Raw genomic sequence first — 21585 nt, forward strand, 5'->3', positions numbered from 1 at the left:
GGATTACTCCACAGCTTGTTTTCTGTTCAGGTTCCAGTATCAGCTGTTCTCGTATGTGCTGCACACTACAGAGCATACACCTGAACCCGAACATGTAGAATTTCGGATGATCAAGTTCTGGGTTAGGAGGAGAGCTGCTTCATTCATGACTGAACGACATCTCCCATGGTGACTTAATCTTGCATTTGAGATTTACTGCAACATCTATTAAAGTTACAGTTTCACTAATTCATTAGTAACTGCTCAAACTGGTTTCAGACTTGTCCGGCAGCAAGACAATCAAAGCAACCCCAGCTCCTGGTTCTATTTTACAGTGGCATTGATTTGCAATATCATTATTCTAGTTTTTTTTTTAAAAGCCTACAACATGCTTAAAAGTAATACACGAGTTAACATAATAAAAGTACGTATTATTTAGAACCAATAATCAAACGCTGCTGTTTTCATGGCGATTGGTGCTAAACAAATTATGGTCAATGACCATCCCAGCTTTGCTGCGCTTTTTGAAATCAAACTTGCCCAGAAAAAAAGGGAAAGGAAGTCATAAACAACAATTGCGCTTGGATGGCAACAAAATCAAAAAGGGCGTAATGTTGGGGCGGGGGCAAGACCAAAGCATCAGCCATCGTGGTGGCTGCAGCTGTGACAAGTCTCAAATAGCTGAAACTTTATCCCTGCTTCACGACCAGCCTCTCTATTTGGTCTTTTAATGCACCTCGCGCAACAACCCAAAAAATTGATCATCGGGAGAAAAACAATACATTGAATGGTTGCAGATCGCAGACAACGTCCACAGGCAGCAAGGAGCTGGAATCGGTGCGGGGGCACTTGCTACCCCCCCCAACCTCGAGGCTGCAGCTCGCTCGCGCGCTACCGAGCGCGTCGTGCACCCCGAGCCCCGACTCGGCTCGCGGCGGCCATCGCGCGAGGCGGAACCCGGACTCCGGAGCTGCAGAAATAGCTTCAGATTTCCTGCGCGCTTTTCCGGTAAGTGGCTGCGTGGTCGGCTGCTTCGAGAAATGCAAGTGTAGCGGTGTGGCCGCGTTTCAAAAATCCGCCCCCCAACCCGGTTTTGTTTAAAAGTTTGCGGTTCGTATCTGCAATGGCTCTCGCCCTCCCCAAAATGTCTATCCGTTTCCATGACTAAAGTCCCCAGCCCGAGATTATTGTTTCTTTCCCCCCCCCCCCCACCTCGAACGTTGGCGCCGAAAAGATCAAACCTTGTGGAATAAATGTAGCTGAGCCACAGTTCTGAGTCTGGGGGGAGGGGGGATCATTCTGAGTGTTGGGTGGGGGGGGGGGGAGATCATTCTGAGTGTTGGGTTGGGGTGGGGGGGAGATCATGCTGAGTGTTGGGTGGGGGGAGATCATGCTGAGTGTTGGGTGGGGGGGAGATCATGCTGAGTGTTGGGTGGGGGGGGAGATCATGCTGAGTGTTGGGTGGGGGGGAGATCATGCTGAGTGTTGGGTGGGGGGGGAGATCATGCTGAGTGTTGGGGTGGGGGAGGAGATCATACTGAGTGTTGGGGTGGTGAGGAGATCATGCTGAGTGTTGGGAGAGATCATTCTGAGTGTTGGGGTGGGGGGAGATCATTCTGAGTGTTGGGGTGGGGGGGAGATCATTCTGAGTGTTGGGAGAGATCATTCTGAGTGTTGGGGTGGGGGGGAGATCATTCTGAGTGTTGGGAGAGATCATTCTGAGTGTTGGGGTGGGGGGAGATCATTCTGAGTGTTGGGAGAGATCATTCTGAGTGTTGGGGTGGGGGGAGATCATTCTGAGTGTTGGGGTGGGGGGAGTTCATTCTGAGTGTTAGGGTGGGGGGGAGATCATTCTGAGTGTTGGGGGAGATCATTCTGAGTGTTGGGGAGATCATTCTGAGTGTTGGGGGAGATCATTCTGAGTGTTGGGGTGGGGGGAGATCATTCTGAGTGTTGGAGTGGGGGGGAGTTCATTCTGAGTGTTAGGGTGGGGGGGAGATCATTCTGAGTGTTGGGGGAGATCATTCTGAGTGTTGGGGTGGGGGGAGATCATTCTGAGTGTTGGGGTGGGGGGAGATCATTCTGAGTGTTGGAGTGGGGGGAGATCATTCTGAGTGTTGGAGTGGGGGGGAGTTCATTCTGAGTGTTGGGGTGGGGGGAGATCATTCTGAGTGTTGGGGTGGGGGGAGATCATTCTGAGTGTTGGAGTGGGGGGAGATCATTCTGAGTGTTGGAGTGGGGGGGAGATCATTCTGAGTGTTGGGGTGGGGGGGGAGATCATTCTGAATTTCATGGTCAGTGCGCTTTTGAGTAAACAATTGATCAAACATTGACCGTCGTGACTCCATTGATTGTGGAACATGAGATAAAACAACGTGCTGGGAGTGAAGCTTTTGAATCTGCTTTTAATGTGTTCATCGTTTACTTGTTGCAATCTCTTCAACACTGTAAAGAGTGCTAATTTGCCTTGGTCAGCGAGTTTTTAAAAGTAGATCAATGTGCAGGGACGTTCGCCTCTAATGAGAACACTTTTTGGTCACAGAATCTTTGCCCAGGGATTTGGGGGCGCGGTTTTCCTTTTGAAACATTGTTTGATGGTACTCTTTCTGCGGTCTACTTGGAAAAAAAGTCGTGTCACTTGTGGATTGCAGAGCAGACTGTTGTAATGTGCAGCAGTTTTTCATACGAGCAGTTTCAGCCACTTGAGTTTGTGGGCTGCTGTGAGGTGCTTTCTTAATCAAAGGCAGCGTGAAGCCACTCCCAACAAAGGCAGAGAGGAGCAGGTCACTCGCCTGTTACCTTGGTCGGCGTTGAAATGGTTTTATGGGGGTGGGTGCGGCGGGGGCATGGAGGAAGGCTAATAGGAGGGAAAGGACACAAGTGTAAAGGGGAAGCATCTGCTTTAAAAGACCCCTTTCTTGACCTGTTTGCTCCATCAAAAGTAGTTCAAGAATCAGCAGTTTGGCCGTGGCCAGAACCAAATCGATGTCTTAAAGATGCTAACTGGATGTTCACTAATCTTTGACAAATCGAATTTCTCTTTTTATTTTTGGAGACTAGAGACTGCAGAAAGGTACTTGCCCCGTCACATTCCTGCAGGAGTTAGTTTGCTCCTGAGAACCATAAAAACAGTTACAGCACAGAAAGAGGCCACCTCTGGTCTGTGCCGAACTATTTTTTTTTACTAGCCCCTCTAACCTGCACACAGCCTATATAGCCCCCCCCCCCCATGCCTCTCCCAGCCTGGAGCCCCCCCCCCCCCCGTGCCTCTCCCAGCCTGCAGCCCCCCCCCCCCCACCGTGCCTCTCCCAGCCTGCAGCCCCCCCACCGAGCCTCTCCCAGCCTGCAGCCCCCCCCACCGTGCCTCTCCCAGCCTGCAGCCCCCCCACCGTGCCTCTCCCAGCCTGCAGCCCCCCCACCGTGCCTCTCCCAGCCTGCAGCCCCCCCCACCATCCCTCTCCCCAGCCTGCAGCCCCCCCCACCGTGCCTCTCCCCAGCCTGCAGCCCCCCCCACCGTGCCTCTCCCAGCCTGCAGCCCCCCCCACCGTGCCTCTCCCAGCCTGCAGCCCCCCCCACCGTGCCTCTCCCAGCCTGCAGCCCCTCCCCCAACGTGCCTCTCCCAGCCTGCAGACCCCCCCATGCCTCTCCAAATCATTCACCTATCCAAATTCTTCTTGAATGTTAAAATTGAGCCTGTATTTACCACTTCAGCTGGAAGCTCGTTCCACACTCCCACCACTCTGTGTGAAGAAGTTCCCCGAAACTTTTCCCCTTTCACCCTTAATCCAAGTCCTCTGGTTTGTATCTCACCTCTCCTCAGTGGAAAAACCCTATTTACATTTATTCTGTCTATCCCCTTCATAATTTTAAATACCTCTATCAAATCTCCCTCATTCTATGCTCCAAGGAATTAGGACCTAACGTGTTTACATTTCCCTGTAACGCAATTCCTGAAGTCTGGGCAACATCCTGGTAAATCTCTCTCTTTCTCTCTTATTGACATCTTTCCTGTAGTTAGGTGACAAAACTCACACAATTTTCCAAATTTGGCCTCACCTGCCTTCTTTTGGAATTTGCCAGAAAAAGTACAGTATACCATTTTGAAAAATGTCTGTTATTTTGTAGTATATATTTTTTTCAAAAGTATCTAAAAATCTTATTAGATCTGTAAAATAACTGATCAGCCATATATTTGAAATGTGATTGCCAAGAATATTTGAGACAACTTTTAACTTATTGCTGTAAAGATTTACATAAATTTGTTGAATTGAGTAAAATGCAAATACAAATTCTTTAATAGTTTGTATTAAAAAAAAGAGACCCAATGTTTGCTATGGTCAGTGAAATGTCCTGAATTTCCATTGTTTTTTAAATACAAGCATCAGCATTCAACCATTTGCATAATTAGCTTCTCTGATTAAATATTTCTTAACCTTAATGGGATATAATAAATAAATTATAAAAAACGATGCTATTTCCAACAGATAGTGCCTTTGGAATAATGAGACATGTCATTTGCACCTATTCCCGTGGTATGAGAGTTTTGATCTCGAATTTGCCTTGCAGGGGGTGCTGGAAAGGAGTGGGTGAATGTGGGGGGATGTTGTCCGGAGACAGCTTTCCCACAAGCAGTAAGGTAATTGATGAATGGACTGATTCTGTGTTATAAGGAGCTGTGTAGGTTAAATTGAAAACATGAAAAATAATCACATTGCAGTAAATCATTTTGAGTTAACCCATCGGGTCTGCATTGCCAATATATATACATAACATGTTTCCTGTTTAGTCCAGATATTTAGATTACCTGGATTACATGGCATCTATGTTTACCAACTTTGAAAACATTTTTGATTATATGTTAAATATTTTGATCAAAGTTTAAAAAAAAGATCAATATACATGTCCTAAATTCTGCTTGCCTATCATTCATCCTTATTGACACATACTGCAGAGCCTGAAAACACTGCAACCATCTGTTTAAAACTTTCCATGGTCTTGCCTCTTACCTCTGCAACCCCTTTCCATTTGTGTGTTGCCCCACCCTCCTCCATCCCCCAGTTTCCTTCAACTCTCGTCTTGTACATTCTCCCCTTCACCAGGGCTGTTTCTATTCCATGGTTTTTATTAAAAAAAATTCTCACTGACTTTCCATTTCTTTCCTTCAAAATTTTACTTTAAAACTGCTTCTTTGAACAAGCATCTGGTCACCCTATCAAACAAAGAATTGATCTAGTCTTTAATTTCCTTGTACCTCTGCAGAACGTCTTCCTCAGATAAATGCATGTTGATATTTTATCTCTAGTGTGATGGTGTAGGTTACACCGATATTTGTATTGGAAAGATATCTGGAAATGCAGTCTTTTAAGTGTGTAGTTACAGAATCAGAACTTATTGTCATGAAGTTCGTTGTTTTGCAGTTCTATCAGAGTGTAAACATTTCTACAAACCACGTTTCAAAATGAAATGGTGGCAGGAAAAGACAGTTGAAGTAGTGACTGGTTCATTGTTCATTCAGGAATCTAATGGCAGAGGACCCTTGGGCCACTGACCGTTCATCTTCAGGTTCAAAAGCTGGTGAGATTTACAGTTTGCAATGGATTTCCTCATACTTGCACTGTCCTTTGTCACTGAATTTTGGAAGTGGCATTATTTCATGGCAGGCAGTGGAAAAATATAATCTCATGTCTGATCTGCTTCAGCTTGATGCAGATCTCAAAACGTGGTCCAATTCCTCAAGTACACCTGCATTATCCCACCCAATGTCCAATAGTTGTGGAGATTCAAAATGGAAATGGTCCAAAAGGTCACCATGCATAAGTCACCGGACAATGGGTAAAGGCATACCCAATGTGGGCTTCATGTGTGGAACCAAAGTACAAGGGGACCAAGTGCCACTGTGTGCTGAGGTTCTACCTGTCCCAGATGTAAAGGATGGGCCTCCCCTATTGCCACACAATTTCCCAATTAGCTGGACTTTGCTACATCACCACTCCACTGGAAAAGTTTTTCCAGACAAGCACCATTGACCACGTCCATCAGGCAATGGTCAGCAGGAAATGTTCTGCAGATACTGAGACATGAGGACTCACTAGATACCGTGGTGTTTCTGTGAGTAGACTGCCAAGTCATTTGGTGGAATATTTCATTGCCATGCCTTTTGATCATGCACCAGTACTTGGCATAGCTAGCAGTAAGAGGAGCCTTCCTGTATAACACAAATGTCACACACGACGTACATTGTCCCCAAGATGGATGCGGTAGAGTGGAGGCAGTTGGCCACCTCTTGGCAGAATGCAGATTTTATCGCAGAACTCTCTTACTTATGGGCTGCTCCTGGGGATGCATGCAAAGACAAACATCTAGAACAGCTGGAAGATCAACTTGGTGAAAGATGCACTTTGGCCTCCTCAAAACCTTTTGGTTTCTTTTTTGGGACCTGCTGATGTACTCTCCCAAGGTTGCTGGGTTTCTCTGTATCACTCAGTTTCTTGCTATTCCATTTGTCACTTTTCTGCCCAGCTGACCAGACATTTTGAACCTTCTTTCTTTCCTCACTATCAATAATCTTTGTAGATTTTATAAACTTCAGCCATGTTTTGATGGGTTGCAGATTTCCTCCCATGTGGTTTTATTGATTTTACCAAATGATCAAATAACAGGGTGCCAAAATCCAATCTTTGTTTAGCAGCTGTCGTTACTGCTGTATCCTTATTTGAACTTGAACTCCAGTGCTGTCCTTGCAGATTTGTATATATCCAAGTGAATTGGGGCAGTGGGACAAATAGGATAACTCAGGATTGAATGGCCTTCAATCTTTATAAAAGCATGGAAATGTCATACAAGCACGCTGTTTCCTGCAGTTGATAAGAACAAGCAATCTGAGTTTTGGAGAAAAAGAAAATCTTTTCTTAAATGATTGAAGCTTTGTAAAGTAATTTCACTAGAAGTGGCTGAGGCAGGGATCCTAAGTCCCTGATTAAATTGGATAACTGAAGGTATATATTCACAGGGCAGATAAACATGCTTATTGCGTGTTTATACCAGTTTATGCGGAGACAAAGCACGTAATTTTGTTTGACAAATGGCCTTTTTATGTCAGTTCGAATAAACTTTCTTATGCAATGTTACAACCATAAATTACTTTACCATGAAGATAATTGAGGCATAGTTTGAATATATTAATGCGAGTAATATCTGAGAAGCAACTGAAGTGGTTTAATTAGTTTTTGATTGGTTCACCCTGAAGGCTGTGGGTTAGTGTTCAAGTGATCTCCCAATTCATTCTAATGATGAAGATAATGGCTGGTGTTAGCTCTGTTCCTGTTCATGTTTCAACAGCCCATGATAAATCTGTAAGGACTCAAAAGATTGGCCTGATTATGAAGAGGGCAGCAGTGATCAGCATAGTTGGTGATAATGGTGACATCATTAGAAAATGCCAAGAGTAATAAACTGAGGTATTGTTGGAGATGTTTGTTAGTACACATTATTCCAATGTTTGTAAGTCTTGCAAAATAAAAACAGTGAAATATGTTTAGAAATGTTTTATCTTAATACAGAATCAAACTGGTACAACATTGATAGAGGAAAATTCTAAACTAAGATCAATAATATGATTCAAAATTTCTAATAATTAATTTTTTGGACTTTAAGGCAAATATCATTGATTTAAATTGACCCTGATAGATAAGAATCAAATTTCTAGCCACCAGTTGAATGTATTAACACACCACCAAATTCTGTTTTATCTCCCCCTTCTATCCATATTGGTATGGTGACCTAACCCCGGTGGGAAGAATAATAGGCAAGAGACAACATTTGAAAATAGATGCATTATTCTCTGCAACTTATTGATTTACAACTTTTATTTGTGTTTTATATATTGTACGGAATAAGCAATGCATTTCAGTTTGCATGTCTGTTCACTCAAAACTAACATTATGATGAGAGGAATTAAAAGAAAGTGGTAGAAATGTTCGTGTTTGCTCATATATTTCAATGCGAGTTACTTAATCCAGGCATGTGAAAGTTTTGCATTTGATATGAGCTAATAATTAATCCAAATTTGGAGATAATTCAAGCAGATGTTTACATGGAAGCACAATGTACTTCTTGGCTTTGCATCAACATTTTTTCATCCCCTGTACATTTTCGCTGTTTATTCAAACAATACCTGGCCATGCCAGAATTCTGCTGCTGTTGACTTTCAGTGTTGTCATGGTGGTCAGTCAAAATGTATCCTCCCCATTTTTACTCATCTTGGTCACTGAATTTTTAAATTACGTTTTCTTGTATATATTGGTCAAAGACCATGTTAATTGGGAGTATTAATGGAGTATTTTGCACCATTTGGTTTGATTTTTAAAAAAATTCTTACCGTAGTTCTTGTTTACCTCAACTTCCACAACATCTTTCTTTTAGTGTGGGAATAATAAAGGCCTGCACACAAGAAAGAAACATCTCCATGCAAAAGATGTTTATTTTTGAAATATTTCTCTATATTTTAAAACAAAATGAGTATTTCTTGTTGCATTAAATCTTTACTGGTGCAATTGTTTAAAGTTTTGTTTTCTATGGAACTTTGTGACGAGGGTCTCAGTGAATTAAGGTGAATTCCCATAATGCAAATTGTGAGAACTTCATGGAAATCACAAAACATTTTTCATTAGAGACCCCCTTCCACTTAAGAGTTTGTGCAGCTATATAGAGTGAGGTGATTTAAAATTTTTGTTCTTAATGGCCATTGCTCGACAGCAAATCCTGCTGCTGGCCAGGACAGAGAAAAATGCCAGGCTTGACTGCTGCATAGTGATTGAGGAAAAAATAATGTTGTCCTTGTTCAGTGCATGAATGGACCATGGTAATGATGCCGGGAGAATTTGTTTCTCATGTCAAATCAATGGCACTGAGAGTCTCAGGAAAACATTATAGTACAGAGTGGCATCAAAGTCCAAATTACATTTTAAAGCACATCATTTGTTTTATCTTGATCCCTACCATCTCTTTACAGTAGACTTGCTGTGCTAGAGGTCCAATCAAAATCTCCATCAATGACGTGCATTGGGCCTACTATGTCATTGGGATGCAAGTGACTGCCATTTGTCTAGAGAGAATGGTTGAGTTTGAGGGGAATGAGAATTTGAGATTTCATTGTGATTTTTTAAAAATTACTCAAATGGTGTACAATTTTGTGATTCGAGATGTGAATTTCTTCATTTAATATCATGGAGCATACTCTAATTTGCATGTATAACTCTTGATTGGCTTTCATAGAGCTGTTGAAAAATTAGTAATTCCTTTGTGCCCTAAAACCTGGATGAATGTGCTTTTCATTGGGGAATATTGAGGAATGAAATGCCCAACATTACCAATAAACATAAGTTTATGCAACTTGATGCTAACAAATTGCTTTATCGCTCACCTTAAAAAGCACATTCTGTGATTTAATTGTAACATTTCCCACACAAGTTGTCATTGTGGCTTTTAAGACTCAGTGCCAATGTAGGACAATGTTATACAGTGGGCTTGTGTCCAATAGGAACTCAGTTGAAGTCATCCAAACTTATTTCACATGCATTTGATAAGAAGAGTGACTTTTGTATCTCACCATTTTTGGCTCCAATTCAAGCATGGATTCCAGAAACCTCAGAATACCAGACAGAAGAAGGCAGTGAGAAATATTTTATTTAAGTTTTAAGAAAATACAGAATATAGAACTCAATTAGTATAATAACAATAATACATTGAATATAAAATCATAGAAAAACATTCATAAGGACTGGGGGTTTAAAAAAAAAGTCCCTTTTCTTCCAGCGCCCCCTCCCCAGATTTGAAAGAAAAGGGGACAGACGGCAGGGAATAGAATGAGATAAAAAGAAAGAAAATAGAAAAGAAAAAGCAATAGGAGCAAGGTTCGACATCTCAGAGTCACATCATTTTAAAAGTTTTAAATTTCTAATAAGGAGTATACTAATTGGCAAATATCAAAATAAATTATACAATCTAGCCACTTAAGTCATCTAAATAAGGTTGCCAAGTTTCAATGAACATATTATATCTATTCCTAAGACTAAGTAATTTTCTCAGGGGAATACAACTGTGCACTTCCATGTTCCAACGATCATTGTGAAGTAGGGATTTGGATTTACATGTTACCGCTATACATTTTCTGGCTATGCAATTTTAATAAATTTAGATTTACTTCGGGAGAAGTTAACTTTTATAACTATCAAATTCCACAGAAGAAACTATTCTAAGTCTAGAGGGAAGTTCACCCCCACACTTTTTGTCAACACTTCCCCCAATTCTATTCAAAACGGTCTTAATTTCATGCATGACCAAGTGGAATATAAAAAGGTACCAACAACTATACCACACCTACATTAATGGTCTCCATTTGTCCCTCAAAAAAAAACATCTCAATTGGAGATAGCAGAAGAATGTTGTTAAATCAATTATATTTATTTTTAAGTCCCTCAAAAGACATAAATTTCCTTTGTTGATCATAACAATCTTCAATGCACCTGATACCATGTTGGTACCAGGTAGCCAAGATTCTATTACCCAAAGTCATCGGTATTAAACTGTTTTGAGATGGACGTCTTTGAGGATAATCCCTCTTTTAATCCCACAAATTGTTTAATTTTATCCCAAATATAAATTACATGTTTAAATAATGGGTTATTTGTTTTCCTTTTAATTAATTCAAGATTCCATTTATAAATAACTTCTACCATCTTCTCTCCTACCATGTGCAAGCCAATTATAGCCCAGGAAGGAATCATTTCATTTAAAAAAAAAGCAGCCACAAAATGAATTTTGCAGCTAAATAATATATATGTATATTTTTTTTTTAAATCTGGTAATTTACAATAATTTATCAATGGAAATTCTAGAAACTTTACCTGACCAAAGGAATGAACGAATATGTTCATTAAGAATTTAAAAAAAAATTAGGTTGTGAGATAGGTAAGAGTTGGGGAAAATAAGTATTGCTATCTTCATTTTTACACAATTTACTCTCCCCAGGTTTACCCACTTACATAGGTCTTCCTCAATTTTCCACAGCAAGGGGAGGTGATTAAATTTGTATAGATTAATCAAATTACTATTAAATTTAAACTCCAAATACTTCATATCGGATTTGGCCCAATTAAACTGATTGTCATTTTGATATTGGTGAGAAACAAAATTGGAAGAACTCCAATCCAATAAAAAATTTAGGATCCTGGTGCATATAAATTTTATTCTTTTGTTTATTTCACTTTCTGATATCTTGGCTTTGCTTGCAAGTGTTGCATTTGCTACACATGCCTAAATTTCTTAAACTATTGCAGTTTTTCTTGTAAAGGTACTCCCACTGTGTTGTTGGAAAGAAAGTTTTAGGATTTACACACTCAATATACTTACAAGTACGATAGTGAGCCGTGCAATCCCATTAGTTCTACACCCATTTTTATTTCTCAGTACTTTCACATGCCTGCCAACTCCGCCTTGATTCTTTTTGCCATTCATTTGACTAAATGGATAATTTACAGAAACCAACATGTTTTTGGATTGTGAAAGGAGATTGTAGTATCTGGTGTGAGATGGCATGGTCACAGAGAGAATGTGCAAAATCTCCCAGACACTGCTTGAAGTTGGGGTTGAAATGTGTTCTAGGAAGTGTGATTTAGCAGCAGGGAAACTTGATGTACCACTCTAGAGAAACTCAGCTCGTCACGTAGTATCCATAGGAAGTAAAGGTCTGTGTCTTCTTAAGCACATTTGTGTATTGCACTTGACCCCAGCATCTGCAGATTTTCTTGTTTAACTTTGCACCAGTGTGTCACTGTGCTGTCCTCAACATGTCAGCCAGGGGAATGCATACCCTGTCAAATACCAAGAGAGTTTTGTATGTTTCATTCTTCTGAATTCTAAGGAAAAAAAGGCCAGTCTTTTTAATTTCTGTTGATATATCACCCCACCATTCCCAGGAATCAGTCTGAAAGAAGCTCCCCATATATCTAAGTTATAGGAGGAAAAACCCAACACCCAACCCCAACCAACCAATTTTCCCCTGCAACCGTGTCTGCCTGTCCCACATCGGACTTGTCAGCCACAATCGAGCCTGCAGCTGACGTGGACATTTACCCTCTCCATAAATCTTCGTCCGCGAAGCCAAGCCAAAGAAAGAAAGATCATGGATAAGGAACTGTGATTTATCCATGGTTTCTTGTTGCATGCAGGTATAAAGTGCTTCATTTGTTGAGGTGCAAATAGAATTGAAAACTGCAAATATCGGCAAACATTCCCACCCATAATGATGGAAAAAAGGTAATTGATGAAACAAATGGTGATGTCTGGGGGCATGGATGATTGACCCTTCCTCTACCCCCTCCTCTAATAGCCATAACCATTTTCCTTTTCATGCAAGGTATGGCTCCAATCCGCAGAGTGACATCTGTTGTCTTCAGTTTTACCAGTCATTTGGATGTCGCATTCATTCACTCTTGCCTTGCCACTGGGATTCAGTCAATTGGTCTATGTAATGAGATCTGATGCAGAGTACTCCTGATGAGATTGCAGAGAGTGGTGGTGGGAGAAGATGGTCAGTATAAAGCGGGTGAGGGGTGTGACAGGTTCCAGTAGGTAATGGGTGGACTGAGAAGGGATGTTGGGCAGATAGAGCCAGATGGGGAAGGAGGACAGGAGGTGATAACTGGAAGCAAATTGGAGGGAAAAAAAGACAAATGGAGACAATTTGGTGAAGGAGGGGATACCTGCAGAGGGTAATGGATGTGGGCACAAAGACTACCAGTGCTGGAATTTGATAAGAAAGGTGACATGAGAACCATGAAAGCAGAGATAAATGGCAGATGGGTTCAACTAAAAATAGAACAGTTACCAATAAGGAAAATGCATACATTTTCAGGTTTTGTATAGTTTGCCTTCTGGTGCCTGATCTACTAAAGTTATTCTGGCATTTCATATAATTATAGAAAATTTAAAATATTTGGCATTCGCCACACTTTGCTTTTCATTTGGCATAATGCATTGCTGGGTTTAATTAAATATCTGAATAGTTTTGCAAAGTTTGAGTGTTTTTGTGTCCATCGCATGAACTTCAAGCCCTCCTCCTGTGCTGTAACCTTTCTCTTGTGGTAGATTTCAAGCACATTTAATTTCAGGATGTGGAGTTGGTCCTTTGCCAAAATAAGAAAATGGTGGGGCGGGTGGGGGGGGGGGGGGGGCGGTGGCAGGGGAAACTATTCAGCAAAGTTAGCCTGACATTCAAGGTGGCAAAAAAAAAGTTTTGCTGGATGCTCTTTCGACCTTGGGAGTTTGAGATCAAACTAAAATGAAGTTATCTTGAAAAACACTTTCTGGCTCAAAGTAAAAGGCTGCTTCTTACTGGAGTACAGATAGATGATTGTAAGCTGGTCCAAGACTATTTTCACAAATATTGGAGTTATTTTTTAATTACTATGGTCTTAATCAAGTGTGATTAAGTACAAGCTAGAATGTGACAGAACCTAGTTAACCATTGCAACTCTGCATTAGTTTTTGTTTCTACCTGGAATTGCTGGTACGTTTTAAATCTTTCTGCTTTTTTTTCCCACCCAAAAAATCCACAAACATTCCTATGATGTCTTAAATCTTAATGAATGTGGGCTATGTACAGAATCTAATCATTCAAGTGTGCATCCTGCATCTGACAATATGGGCTGTTGTTTTTTTGTGCACAAAACTTGGTGCTTGAATGAAATCATGAAGCACTCTGAGAAGGGAGCCTCCGTGCTCTCCATTTTGATTTTGTGCAATGTAGTTGGGGATAGTGTTCAGAGATATTTACAGTGAAGTTCTTCAGCACAAATTAAGTCTTTGAGCAAGTTTTTAATGTAGTCTATGACAGTACAATTGGACATAATTTAAGTAAATAAAGCAGCTGTTAGTGGGGAAAGAGGTGTTCAATCTTAAACCTGCTATTGCTGAAACATGGGAAAGAGAAAAGGCACCTGCTTCCTAGTTGAGCTTACTTATTCTTTGACGTGATTAAAATGTTTTCCACCCAAACTTTGCACTTTTTTTGTTATGCTTCAATCATTAACTTTGAACCCAAGCATTTATTTGTGTTTTACAGTTAACAGTGGCAGTAAAAGAGAGGGAGGAGGGAGAACCAGGTTTTGGTGAAGCAGAAATCTGAGCACAATGGTTAAATTAATATTACTTAACATACACCAAGTTTTTGATTGCTTTGTAAACAGGATAAACAACCTTCATTTGTAAGGGGGTCAAGTTCAAATGCTGTGAGGAAACATTGAGCTCTGAAACTCTGGTTAGACCATACTTAGAATCTTGTGTTCATTTCTGGTTGCCTCATGACAGGAAGGATGTAGAAGCTATTGGAGAGAGTGCAGAGGATGTTGCCTGGATTGGAGGACGTGTCTTTTTTTAAAAATCTTTATTTATTCGTTCAAAAAACAAATAATATGTGACGTATACAGCAATTAAACATGAACATTTTTTTATATATATTTTAAAAAAAAGAAAAGAAAAGAACCCCCCCTTCAGCCAACTCTCCTAAGGAGAGCCATAAAAAAGAAAAAGGAAAGAATATTAAAAAAAGTTAAATATACATATTAAAATCTAATCAATATAAATTGAAATGTAAATATTCTGAGTATAAAAGCCACTTATTAATTAAAAAATTATAATTATCATCCGAAACATATGTAATTGTTTCCATTATTATTTCCACGTACTAGCAATACATTTTTTCGCTACGGATAAAGCTAAATATACAAAAGCAAGCTGGAACTTATCTAATCCCAAGCCTTTCAGAGGTTGCAAACTACCCAATAAAAATACTGTTGGATCTAAAGCTATTTTAATCTTATACAGATATTCTAAAAATGATTGAATTTTCTTCCAAAAAGATTGTATATGTATACATGACCAAACGGCATGAAGAAAAGTTCCAACTGTATCACCACATCTAAAACACAAATCTCATTCATTAAAACCATATTTAAAAAATTTTTTCAGGTGTCAAATATAATTGATGTAAAAAGTTGTAATTAATCATTGCATAACGTGCATTTATCAATCTAGTTACACTATCATAACAGATTTCTAACCAATCCTCTTCAGAAAAAATAAAACCAATATCCGCTTCCCATTTAATTTTAGATCTATCCCAACCCTTTTTATCCGTACCATCCTGTAATATTTGATACATAAATGAAATACACCCCTTCTCTGGTACCTTCATAAGAAGTCTCAAATTTAGTCATTTTAGGTAAAATCATATCTCTACCAAACATACATTTTATTAAAGATCGAACTTGATAATAAAGAAATAAAGAATTCTTATCAATACCAAAATCTTCCCTCATCTGATTAAAAGATAAAAACTTAACCTCTTTAAAACAATCTCCCAAATTTTTCACACCTTTAAATCTCCAATGCAATAAACTTTGATTATGTATTGAAAAAGAAATAAGTTGATTATTATACAACGGAGTCAAAGCCAATAATTTACCCCTAGAACCTATCATTTTATTTTTCTTTATCCATAACTTCATTAAATGTTTTCGTATAGGCAGATTATATTGTTGTAACAAATTCATATTCCACCTAAACAAAAATTGATGTATTTCAAATTCAGAAATACTTGCCATCTCAATTTTAGCCCAACTAGGAGGCTGTACCAAATTCATCAATGAGCTAATAAATTTAAGTTGGGCTGCCTCATAATAATTTTGAAAATGTGGTAAACGTAATCCCCCTAACTCATATTTCCAAGTTCATTTATTCAAAGCTACTCTCGAAAATTTAACCCTCCATAAAAACTCCCTAACCATTTTATTTAAATCTCAAAAACAAATTTTATCAAGTAAAAACGGAATAGATTGAAACCGATATTGTTACATGGAAAGGTATTAATCTTACTTGTATTTATCCTTCCCACTAAATTAATAAGTAAATTTTTAGAGGATGTGTCTTGAGAGGCAAAGTTAGCAGAGCTAGGGCTTTTCTCTTTGGAGTGAAGTATGAGAGGTGACAACAGAGATCTACAAAATTATGAGAGGTAAAAATAGGGTGGACAGCCAGCACCTTGCTACCTGTGTTGAGAGTTGCAAACATCAGAGGACATCTATAGGGGAGGAAAGTTTAAGAATGATGTCAGGGATAAGTTTTCACCCACAGAGTAGTGGTTGCATTGCCGGGGTGGTGGTGGAGGCTGGTATAATAGGAATATTTTAAAGACTCTTAATCAGGCATATGAATGCAGGAAAAATTGAGAGAGATGACTGGGAAGGTTTAGTTTGTTGAGTAGGGTTAAATAGGTTGGCAGAACATTGTGGATCGAAGGGCTTGTACTCTGCTGTAATGTTCTAGATAATACTCCAAATGGGACCTGAACAACATTTTGTACAACTGCAGTATGACCTCCCAACTTTCATTCTCAATACTCCGACTGCTGAAAGCTTTTTTAACCACCCTATTTACCTGTGACACCACCTTCAAGATGCTCTGTACCTGTACTCCCAAGATCTCTCTGATCTTCAGCACTCCCTAGATCCCTACCATTCACGGTGTAGCTCCTACTCATGTTAAACCTGCCAAAAATGAAACTCCTCACATTTCTCTGCATTAAATTCCATCAACCATTAATCTGCCCAACCAATGAAGATACTGCTGCTATTTTTGGCAACTGTCTTCAACCTCATTAGTCACATGTTTAAAAAAAAAATCAGATTTGAGAGACATGGCAATTGGGGAGATTGAAAACTTTACTGAATGATGTATGAAAACTTGGCTGAAAGGTGTACAAATAACAGCCTCTCACTCAATGTCACTGAGACCAAGGAGCTGATTTTAGGAAAAAGAACCAGAGGTGTACAACCAGTGATCATTGGGGGATCCGAGGTGGAGAGGATGATCAAATTTAAATCTCTGGGTGTCACTATCTTGGAGGACCTTCCTTTCCTGGACCCATCGTACCAATGTCATTTTGAAGAAAGAAGGTCTGCGCTTCTGCTTCCTCAAGAGTTTGTGGAGGTTTGGTATGTCATTAAAAAACCATGGCTAATTTCTGCAGATGTGTCATGGAAAGTGTGCTGACCAGCTGCATTATGGCCTGTTATGGAGGCACCAATACATCTGAGCGGAAAGCCCTGCAAAAAGTTGTGGACACAGCTCAGTATATCACAGGCAAAATTCTCCCCACCATTGAGAACATCTACATGGAACGCTGCCGTTGGAGTGCAACAGCAATTATTAAGGATCCACACCATCCAGGACTTGCTTTATTCTCGCTGCCATCAGGAAAGAGATACAAGTGCCGCAAGGCTCATATCACCAGGTTCAGGAGAAGTTGCTACCCCTCAACCATCAGACTCCAAAACAACAGATCAATCAGAGTCTCATTTAAGGATTCTTACAATACACATTATTTATTCTTTTAAAATTATTTTTATTGAATTTTGTCAGAAAAACAAAAAAAATGCAGTAAACCAATTGCAATGAAACCTTTGCAAATTTATAACTAATAACATATGGCATAGTAGCAATACTACTTGATTCTAAATCTAATAAACAGTAAAACATAAAATATTATAAGAGATAAGTAAGAAAAGAAAAAAATCAAACCCACAGCAATCAAGGTTAAAATTCATATTATGTGTAGTGTTAAATCCGAACAAGCAGCCTCTGGGGATCCAAACAAACAGGCCCAGTGACATTCATCATTGCACCTAATTATCAAATGATGGAAGTGAGCTATAAATGAGCCCCAAATTTTATCAAAAGAAATCTTGATTTTTGTGACATTATGCCTAATTTTCGCCAAATGTAGAAAGGACATAATATCTAACAGCCATTGATTGTCGAAGTGGGAAGTCCTCTTTCTATTTTAACAGAATTGCTCTTCTTGCTAATAAAGTGGAGAATGCTATAACCTGTCTTTGATTAGAATATAAAATAATATTTATATCTTTAGAAAAACCAAATAGTGCAATTAGTGGACATGAATCTAAAATGATACTAAATATGGTTGAAAAACTTGTCAGTCCAATTATTTTGCAAATTAGGGCAAGCCCAAAACATAAGCACATTATTTATTATTGATTTTTACCCCATATTTGCAGTCAGTTTGTTTACATTTCTTTCCTTGTTAATGTTTTTCAGCGTATACATATTTATCCTCAAGTACAGTTTGCAGTTAATGATTAAGTAGATCTGCTTTCCCCACAGGAAAAAGAATCTCAGGCTTGAAGGTATTGTCATTTATGTACACTGACAATAAATTTGAACTTTGAACATGACCTCCCACTTGCAAATTTGTGTTGTCCCTAATTAGTATCTATAAATTAAACAAATTAAAATTATAGGCACATGCTCTAATCTTTATTCAAAGTATAAGATGAAATTTCTAAGAGCTTTGGAGTGGGTGCACGGTTAGTAGAGGCTAGGACAACACTACTACAGCACCATCAACCATCATTCCAATCTAGCTCTGTAAGGAGTTTGTACATTCCTCCATTCTTCTATGTGGGTTTCCTTTGGGTGCTCCAGTTTCCTCTCATCCTCCAAAAACGTACGGGTTAATTATTGTATTTGGGTGGCATGTGCTCGTGGGCTGGAAGGGCCTGTTACCATGCTGCATGCCTCAATTTAAAATATAAAAATAATAAAGACTACTTGGATTAATTATTTTCCTGTATTATAAATTTGTGGTTTATTTCATGAATGAATTGTTTGAGCACACCCAAAGAAGGGCTCGGGCCTAAAGTGTCAACTGCCAATTGCTTTCCATGAAGGTTGTGTGATCTGCTGAGTTTCTCCAGCACATTTGTGTATTAAGGCTTGCAGATGGTTTCACCATTTTAAAACTCATTTGGATTTTTTATTACTAAATGAAACATTTTCAGTGTATCCTACAGTGGAAGTAATTTGTAAATGGCCTAAATTCATAGCATTCAAATAATGTTGCTTAATTGCAATGGCACCAAATAGCAAAGTCTCTGAAGGTGTTCTGAATTACTGACACTTTCCCTAGACTTGCTGCCAGTTTTCCAGATAAAATTACTGGGGTTCATCATCATTAGTAAGAATTATCACTAAAAATGTAACCTGAAGAGTTTGAAATGCATGTTACTTGTTTTTTTTTAATTGACAGTACTTTGTTTTTGAAGGAAAACTGAAATCCAGACTATGAAGAGCATTAGGACATCTGTAACTTTGAGTTTGTTGTTTAGTGGCCATACGTGGCGCCCACATTTTAATTTTATTTTTGTTTTAATTTAGATGTACAGCATGGTAACAGGTCCTTCAGGCCCACAAGCCAGTGCCGCCCCCCCCCCCCCCAATACAGAAATTAACTTACAAACCTGTACTTTTTTTAGAGAATGAGAGGAAGCCCACGCAGACATGGGGAGAATGTAAAACTCGTGCCAGATTTGAACTGGATCACTGGCGCTTTAATAGCATTCTTATCCAACAGGGGCAGTTTTTCCTCTTTATATGAAATGTAATTCCAACAAAACTAACCATTGTGCATTTTAATTCATAGACGTGTTAACCTCTTGAAGTAATGATCTAAAAGTATCTCCTGCATCTACCTGAAGACTTTAGCTCCTCAGAAAATGCATCACCCTATTCCATGTCATCTTTCACCTCCCCACATAAATTGCGTACACAGTTGGAAGTGGACTTTGAACCACCACTTCTTAACTCGAACTAAAAGTTTACATATTGAAAAAACCTCAAGTTGAATATTTTAAGTTTTTTTTTCTCTGCAAGGCTGGTGTGTGACTGTTGTGAAACGATAAATTAAAGTTTTGGTAAAAGCCACAGTTACAAAATTGAAGAGCAATTGCATGTTTTCAACTTGCAAGTAGAAGTGTTGGTGAAGAAATTATTTATTTTGTGATGTATTTTATATCTGTCTGAAGGCCATAAAGAGTAATACAGAGATAATTCTCTAAATTGTATCACCTGTTTTAGGAGATAATGGACAAGCAATGATGCCTTGAGACGTGATTATTTGGATGTTGGTAAAGGATGGTCACCAGAGGTGTTTGATCTCCTAACTCTTCCAAGTTCTACTGGGGTGCCTTCAGTTTGGTCAAGACTGTTTTATGCCTGGTCTGAAAGATGAACCTGACTCAGCACTCCCTTACTTTGCTCTTTTCATTTCCATTTAAGGTTATGTTGTTGTGGTACAAAACATAGTGCTGCATTATAAGTGGGGCCTTAGAGGGAACAAAAGCATCTGTGGTTAAGGACAATAGAATTGTTTGAGCACACCCAAAGAAGGGCTCGGGCCTAAAGTGTCAACTGCCAATTGCTTTTCATGAAGGTTGTGTGATCTGCTGAGTTTCTCCAGCACATTTGTGTATTAAGCAAGGAAATGTGTTTCCATTGCTCAGTTTTCAAAACATTTTTCAAAACGATTATACAAATTGTTCTTCTAAAATAGCCCTTTTACTTTTTGATCATTTAATTTCTGCCAAACAAGAAGGTTAAATTGGGGTTGATGGGAGGAGATATTAGTGACATTATAGTGGAATAGGACAGGAAAGTGATAGTTTTCCTTCCTTTGAATCTCTTTCAGGCTCTGAGGGAATTTAGTTCACTTCAAGTTCTTGCAAAGCTTGTGCCATGATTCTGCCTGAAATGATTTTTCCCTTTTGTATCAGGCTGCAGTGATCTATTGTTCCTGTGTCGTGCAAAGTTTCAGCACCTGAATGCCAACACTAATTTACTTTCCCTTCTCCTACGTTAGAGACTGGCCAAATCCTAAGACACATTTTTGGAAGGAAAAGTGTGGTTTTGTTGCAAATAACAGTTTCACAGCTCAAGAGCTCCCACTTTTAGTTGTGAGGAAAGCTGGTATTTTAGATTATGTGCTGCCACGATTTAGTTATTGAGCAAGTCTGAAATATTCAAGCAATATTTGGAGGAGTGGGGTGAAGATGATGTTAGGGAAAAAATAACCGTACCACCGAGAAAGACCCGGCGTGCTCTGTTTTATGTTTGTGAGTGTTTTTTAGTTGAGTCCTGAGTCCTAGCCTCCTCCTAACTTGAGGAGAAGAGGGGAGTGGTGGTTGTGTTCATTGATAACCGAGAAAGGATAGAAAAGCAAAAATTCAAAAAGCTGGTTCCTTTGCCAAGAATAGAGTAATTCAGGTACTTAATCGGTTTTGATTACCAGGTGTGGGTGGGTATATCCATGTTGGAATGCCTGCATTCATTCATCAGCCATCAACATACAAGCGAACCCTATAATTATCGGTTGTCAGTACAAAACATGATCATTTTACTGTTACCTCTAAGGACTTGGAGTCCTGGAATATACAGCAAAGAAATGGGCCCAACTTGTCCATGTTGACAAAGGAACCTTCCTGAGGAACCATTTACCTGCATTTGGGCACTGTGTCTGTTTATATATAAAAAAAATTCCTATCAAGCACTCATCCAGATGTCTCTTGCGGATTGTTATTGTACCTGTCCCTGCCACCTCTGCTGGCAGCTTACTCCATATATACCCACGAGTCTCCGTTTTTCCTCCCTCATCTTAAACCTGTACCTTTTGGATTTAGCCTCTCCTACCTTGGG

The 21585-nt window shown here is 39.4% G+C and overlaps 1 protein-coding gene across 4 annotated transcripts in view; it reads left to right on the plus strand.

Moving 5' to 3' along the window:
- The first annotated feature begins 596 nt into the window (after positions 1 to 596).
- The window catches only part of LOC138758950 (semaphorin-4D-like), a 169063-nt gene continuing 148074 nt past the window's right edge, over positions 597 to 21585 (plus strand). For 2 of the 4 annotated variants that reach the window (XM_069928618.1, XM_069928634.1), the window contains exons 1-2: positions 597 to 987; positions 4546 to 4615. The gene's annotated coding sequence lies outside the window, so the exon portion shown is untranslated. The remainder of the gene's footprint in view (positions 988 to 4545; positions 4616 to 21585) is intronic. The other 2 variants (XM_069928626.1, XM_069928607.1) reach the window with 1 other exon arrangement.

Source organism: Narcine bancroftii, chromosome 1 (assembly GCF_036971445.1).
Source record: "Narcine bancroftii isolate sNarBan1 chromosome 1, sNarBan1.hap1, whole genome shotgun sequence".
NCBI classification, from domain to species: Eukaryota; Metazoa; Chordata; class Chondrichthyes; order Torpediniformes; family Narcinidae; genus Narcine; species Narcine bancroftii.